Source organism: Acyrthosiphon pisum, chromosome A1, assembly GCF_005508785.2.
Source record: "Acyrthosiphon pisum isolate AL4f chromosome A1, pea_aphid_22Mar2018_4r6ur, whole genome shotgun sequence".
In the NCBI taxonomy this organism is placed as follows: domain Eukaryota; kingdom Metazoa; phylum Arthropoda; class Insecta; order Hemiptera; family Aphididae; genus Acyrthosiphon; species Acyrthosiphon pisum.
The window spans coordinates 19,164,797-19,172,343 of record NC_042494.1 but is presented as its reverse complement, the minus strand read 5'-3'; positions in this window follow the sequence as shown (position 1 = coordinate 19,172,343).

Sequence of the window (7,547 nt, the reverse complement as noted above, 5' to 3'; positions counted from 1 at the left end):
GGTTTATGTTTTTATTTTGTTAATCTTCTCCCGCTCTCTCCGCGAGATATAGTTTTATCACTACATATCGCGACGCAGCAGTTATATATATAACATCGTCCCATCCTCCGCGACGGCTGACTGCGTTTTTTTGGTATTAGGTAGATGATAGGTGGTATATATCAAACCACCGGCGAGGGGTATAAAACTTTCGTTTCGTTAAACGGCCAAAGTTCGATCATTTTTAACGACTCTCCCGCCCTGACCACCACGCAGCGCCTCAACCCGTCGCACCACAACCCCTCTGCAGCAGCCACGCGCCACCGCCCGACGTTATATAATCAGCCACGCGCGTATCCAAATCGAAACGACCTTTTGTTGTCAGTATATTATATATATATATACGCATAGTAGGCCCACAATGACTTCCACGGTGATTATTGATTAATATAATATACAAATTCCAGCTGCTGCTGTACTTTATACCTATATAATATAATATATCTGCAGAGCGTATCTATCTGGGCTGCGGGAGCTTGCTACAGAGCGCATGACGTGACATAATATTTCAGCGAATTCCCTGTACATAACATGTAGGTACTGTGATTGCATGATTTACGCACTTGTCGCGTATAGTAATAATAATAATAAATGTGACAAATTATGACAAACGCTGCGGCGACGAGGGTAGTCCCTGCCCCGTTGTAAAACAACCATCACCGCCGCTTTTGCACAAAACCGTTTCTGATACAAATCAGTATCATAATAATATAATATAAATAATATGGAGTTCCTGTACTGCAACAAGAGCGGTAGAACATATTTTCAATAACTCTCAATGATGACGTTTTTCGGGTCGCCAGTTATATACGAATTGCCTGTCGTGTGTGCGGTTTGTACGCCAAATATTATTATATTATACTATTTTTCGAGCTTAATAGAGCCCTAGTGAATTATTACGCTATATCGAACTATATTCAGAATGAACAATATTGATTGCAGTATTAATCAGTGGTTGGAACTCGGGAGTCACTGCAGTATATTATGGTATATAATTATAGTACCTACTTTTCATGTATGGTACTACCACTACCCCGTTTATAACCAATGACAGATAAAATTAGCCACTCATACTTAAACCTACGAAGATTATATGATATAGTACGCTATATTTTAGAATTTTTTTAGTTAGAAAAATAATGGCAATATAAGTTCTGGTTAAAAAAAAAAAAAAAACTGATTGGAAAGGAAAATATATCAATTGAAATTGTTAAATCTGGCTGCAGTGGCCGCTAAACGTATAATTTATGTTAATTTAAGCACGATTTGTGCTCGCCATATGGTTGCAGCTGTGATGTCAGTATATCTCCTTACGATGTGTACAATTTTTTTTGTATTTAAAATGAATCCAATATTTGTTTTTTAATCTAGAAAAGTAGCATAAAATGGAAATATTTTATTAGATGTAGCTTAAAAGTGTAAATATAAAATGTAGCAAAATTTCAAAGATGAAAATGCACGGTATTTTCAATACCTATAATAGAAAATTGTATTGTAGCTACTTGCTCTCGCCGAATGCTGTATACGAAACATACAATGTGCTCTAAAAAAAGTCGTATGCACATAAACTAAAATAAATACAAGTTTAATTTTAAATGCGTTTTATTAACGCGGATCTTAATAATTATAGTAGTCGACAAATTAATGTTTAGAAAACTCCATCATCTTTGTAGATTATACTTTATGTGATTTAAATATAATACATAAATGGAAGCAAATCGTACATGAACTAATATAATCACCACGCAACTACTAAAGATATAAATGTAATATAATTAATTACTTTATACGGTTGTATTATTTCAATTTCTGGATAGTGTAATAATAACGTTGCATTAATTATTCCGTTTCATTTTCATTTAATGTAATTAATAACATAATGTTAAGCGCAATTAAATGTAATTGAGACGATTTATTTTTTTAGTAAGAAATATTTATAAGCAGTAACACTAATATGTAGTATCTACCTAACAACATTTATATTGTATGGTAATTATAAATATTATCATTGCAGCTTAATATAATTAATATATTATGATGCTTTAATTTATAATATAAGCTATCTTAATTAATATCAGTCAATTAAATGTTTTTTTATATTACACAAGGTCTAACCGGCAATAAAGCATACAATTATGATAGTTTAGTACAGTAATTATTATTAATTTTATAATATTCATGTTATATATACAATATAATATATAAGTATTTAACGTTCATACGTTTTTATGAATTTTATTTTAGAAACTATTTATTTTTAAAAATGTTTGATTAACATAAATACAATTATATGATAAAACTTTGTATCTTGACTATTGTACATTTGTACCTATATAATACATTTAATAATAATAATATTATATACCATCATAGGCGGCATTTGGGGGGAGTGGTTCATTAGGGGGCAGTTCCCCCCAGAAAAAATATTGAGACAACAAACTAATAATTTTAACTGGGTCAGTAAATATTAGTTTTACCCTCCCACACAACAATTAGAGCCAAGTGCCGCCTATATATATATCTACCGGCTACCATAGTAATAAATTAAGTATTTATATATATTTTTACACATATTTATAAACACAATGGTCTTTAAAGAGGAAATTATTAACGCGTATTATTTGATCCAATATCTACCTATAAAATATAATTAGAAAACAATCGGAATAAATAAATCGGAATATATACGTACGCACGGAGAAAAGAAAATTTGATTCACTAATATAGCAATAAATTCATATTTTTTTCTTCACATACAAATTGCATATATAAAAGCAGTACTACACTGACGGACATTACGGACACTGCTCACAATTTAACCATGTAGATTTGTTCTACTTTTTTAATACTGAAAATGTATACAGGTATACTGGTGACTGGTGGTTACGATTTAATGCTTTATCTGCAGAATTTAAAATGTATTTCGTTATCTATATATATATATATAAAAATGAATTGCTGTTCGTTAGTTTCGCTAAGACTCGAGAACGGCCGGACCGATTTGGCTAATTTTGGTCTTGAATTATTTGTGGAAGTCCAGAGAAGGTTTAAACGGGTTAAATGAATGTTTGTGCGTAGATTTGTGCGTAGACCTCTGGGCAGAAGATAGGCCAATTTAAAAAGGGTGAAATTTTGTTTTTTTTTATTCATCGAATTTTAGTACGGTTAGGTTAGGTTAGGATTTTGTATTAATTGATTATATTAATCTACCGTAGGCGGAATTAAGTAAAAACGACAAACTTGGTATACCTTTGACGCTTAAGAGTTAAATCATATACTTACGTTCAAACAGCACAGGGTCCGCGATTTACCGCAGGTGGATTGCCTACCTGATAATAAACTGCTGCGAAGCAGAATTTTTATTCCGGGCAACAGAAAAGTTAAGATAAATCTAGAAAATCACACACCAAATATTAAATAACGCATTGAACAAAGTTTGAGTCACATACAGTTTGTACATTTAACGGGTAACGAAGTGCACGGGATCAGGTAGTTTTTAATAATAATATAATCGATGTTTTTACGACCAAATCGAAACTTGGTCACACATTGTCGATAAATACAATATATTGATATGTAGGATACTTACTTAGCCCATATAAAACTGTTTCAATGATAATATTGTTATTATTGTCTATATATATATATACCTACTCTAGAACTATGTCGACATACCTACTATAGGTTGACAGTGTTGTGTTTTACTAAATGTATCGCTAGTTTGGATTACATTATATCATATTGATAAATGATAGGTAATAGGTATACAAAATAGTATAGTTGATTATTATACTATAACCTAACAATAATTTACCACTTATTTTACGAAATTAATATTTTATAACGTAGAGAAAGTTTAAAATTTAATACCAGCTCACTTCGCTAATATAATATAAACAAATTAAACCAGAATGTTAAAACGTGTAAATTAGTGAAAATTAAATTAAAAATATATTAGGCTAAAATATACGAGTTAATAAAGGATCGTTTTGTACGGTTATATAAAGCTGCTGAACTTAAGGACGGTTTGCAACTTTTAAAAACAAAGACAACTTTAAAACAACCGATTATAAACTTCTTACTCGCTGCAGTGTATTTACGGAAGCACTGATGATATTTATATTTTGTGCGTTATAACTTTGGAGATAAAATAAAGATTTCCTGTAAAAATTATTATTAATTATTATTATTTCACAAGCGGTTAAATGCAAATTATAACGAACCTATTATGTATAATTATGTTCTATGTGATTTATGAGAAACGAAAACAAATTCATATAAAGTTTGCAAAAGAAATACTTATACTATCGTCGGAGAGCACGAGTTCTATATACTTATACACACACAATGTAAATATAAAATGTAAACGTTTTATAATAATTGCAAAAAACATTTAAGACCGTATAAAACGGTAATCTTATACATAGGTATACTATTTGAACCTTCAAAGCACCACGCTATAGAAAGATTTTTATCCCGTACAACAGATTTATTTATTGTCGAGACGTATTTTTTTTTATCATTATAAATTATTATATTACTAAACATATCGTGCACGCGACTCCGGAAAAGTAAAAAAAAAATTACCAATTAGGTAATAAACATTTGCTATAATATTATAAGTCATAATCATAATATAATGTTACTATATCCAAGCCATCTCGGCTGTCGTCGGCGGTTTTATAATAATATGAAAATATATATATATATAGGCACCAGTTCTTGATATTTATTTTTCCGTCCAACTGCATTAAGTCGCACACGATACTGTGGAGTGTGGTGATATGTTAATTTCCGCATATTATATGAGTGTATTATAGGTAGTTGTTGATATCTACCTATATCATCATTTCTCATTATACATAATATTATAATATAACGTAAATTAATGTTGGATTATTTCTTTGTCCGCTAAAAGACGCCAAATCTATACTGGAGGACCGTTTTCAATAAAAGTTATATCGACATAGATTTCTACGTTCAGTCTCGGCGAGGGTTTGAAGCTTTGTTTCTCAGCCCGCTTATGTCGCTAAAGGTTATGGCTAATACGAGCATATTGTTTCGGCTCACGAAAATCTAATATAATTTTGTTCATAAACAAGGTTGTCATTGGTTACAGTCTTTTAGATAATGAAATAGTTATAACTGTATTATAAATATATTGTGATCGGACATAATTGTCTGTATTGTATTATATTTTTTCACTGAATCCAGACCTTAAAACTTAAAACAATAAGTGATTAATCCAATTATTTCTATAAAGTATAATAAACGATTTAAAAACCACCTAAGCACTCTTTCGAATCCTAGCTATAATAAAAAATTTGGCCTCTGCTACCATAACAGGTAATCCCCGAGGGCTAAGATGCCTATTAAGCGCAAATGCGGTGTCGTGATTTCTTTATATATATATATAAAAAAATACTAATATAATAGTATTCATATTATATAATAATTACCTAATCGTGTCATGAATGGGTCAATGGTCATCAATGGGTGGCTCATTTCATCAAAATAATGTTAACCATGCTATATTTGTTACTTTTTAGCTTAAACTCTTATTGTATCAACTAATACAGATTATAATCTATACATTGCCTGTAAAAAAAAAAATAAAAGGCTAATAAAGGTATTCTATACAAAAATTTAAAATTAAGTAACAGCTGTTATATATAAACAGGGCTCGTTACTTCATGCACTAAAAAATGCATAAATAAGCATGCATTCATGCACTAAAAATTGTCAAAATATGCATTAAAATATGCACTAAAAAGTTCGAAAATATGCATTTATATGCCCTAACATTTTTTAATCATTCATTCAAAATATGCATTATGTAAAAAAATCATGAGAACGTTTTAAAATAATAAGAATTAATCCATAAATTTAAAAAAATTCAAATTCCTCCACAAAATGTTGCAGTTTTTCTTTCGGAATTGTTTAAATAAAATATGAATAATGTGTACAGTAGGTACCAATACCTCACATGAAAACACTAAAACAGGAAATTGAATGGACAAACGCATACGACTCATACGAGTAAACTCATCGGCGAGTGTAATAGTGCATTATAAGAAAACTATACTGTAGAATGTACAAAATTATAAATGCTGGTTGGTGAGAAGCTGCCACTTTATACGGTTAGGATGGTAGTGGTAGCGATTACATTGTTTCCGCGATATAATTTCGTAAGACGCGTAAAGTCTAAATAAGTATTAATAGTATGTAGTATGTACTAGGACACTAGGAAGTCACACACTCACTGAATAAAAATAAATCAAAACACTATAATTTTGTAAACGGGAAAGTAAATAAGAAACAAGTAACTTTTCAAATATTGGTCTAAAAATATATTTTTTATGAAATAATATGCACTAACGACTGTAAAAAATCGACTATATGCCAAATATGCCTTTACACTCAAAACATGCAAAAACATGCTCTATCAAACTTTCATATTATTTATTACTATTGTTATGTAAACGGATTTATATCTCAGTTAGCATGTTTTCCTGTGTAGCAAAAAAAACATGCAGATGCATGAACTTACGAGCCCTGTATATAAATAAGAGTCAAAGTATGTATGATTGAGATTTATTTACCTAGGTATTATAAAAAAACTCGACCGAATTTGACAAAAAATCGATTGAGAGTAATTTCAACAGAAGCAAAATAGAAAACGATAAAGATCGATAGATTATAATAGATAGTCGGCTCATACATTATATTATATTATTAGTCTACAGGTTATATATAAATTATGGATATGCTAATTCACTGTTTTTGACCAATTTGCACCAAATATTTCACACATTTATTATTTGCTATCCTTGACTGGTCGTAAGAGTATTATAGAATAATATAGATCACAGTAAACAGCGATTATAATATTATATAACAGGCATATAATGGCTGAGGTTCATAGAATCTAAAAATACTCGACCGATTTTAACGATTCGATGAAGGTTTATAGAATTTTAGATAATAATAATATATTGAACTAGTTATTTTATAGGGTGGCTCTTACCCACTATTAAGAGATGTCAGCTCACTATTTGTTTTCTCTCTCTCACCCACGTACAACATAGACAAAACACATTTGCGCAGAATCGTTTTTTTTTATGTTTTTAAGTAATCTTATATATTATTTTGAGATTTCCGTCCGTGTGTCTCCATATTACCATGGCAACCAATTATATATTATTTTGAGATTTTCGTCGGTGTGTGTCTCCGTATTACTATGGCAACCAATTATATTATATTATTTTGAAATTTCCTATGGAATGTTTTGTATATAAATGGTTGCCATGGTGATATGTAAAACATATTATTCATATAGAGTTGGCAATTTTAATGGGCATCGAAGTGAACGGGATCAGATATTTTTATATACATAGATAGATTATATCTCTGAGCAGAAGATAGGCTAATTTAAAAAGGGAGAGGACCAAAGACGAACCAAAGTATTGATACTTTACTAGTGTCGGTAGTATCGGAACGTCCCTATG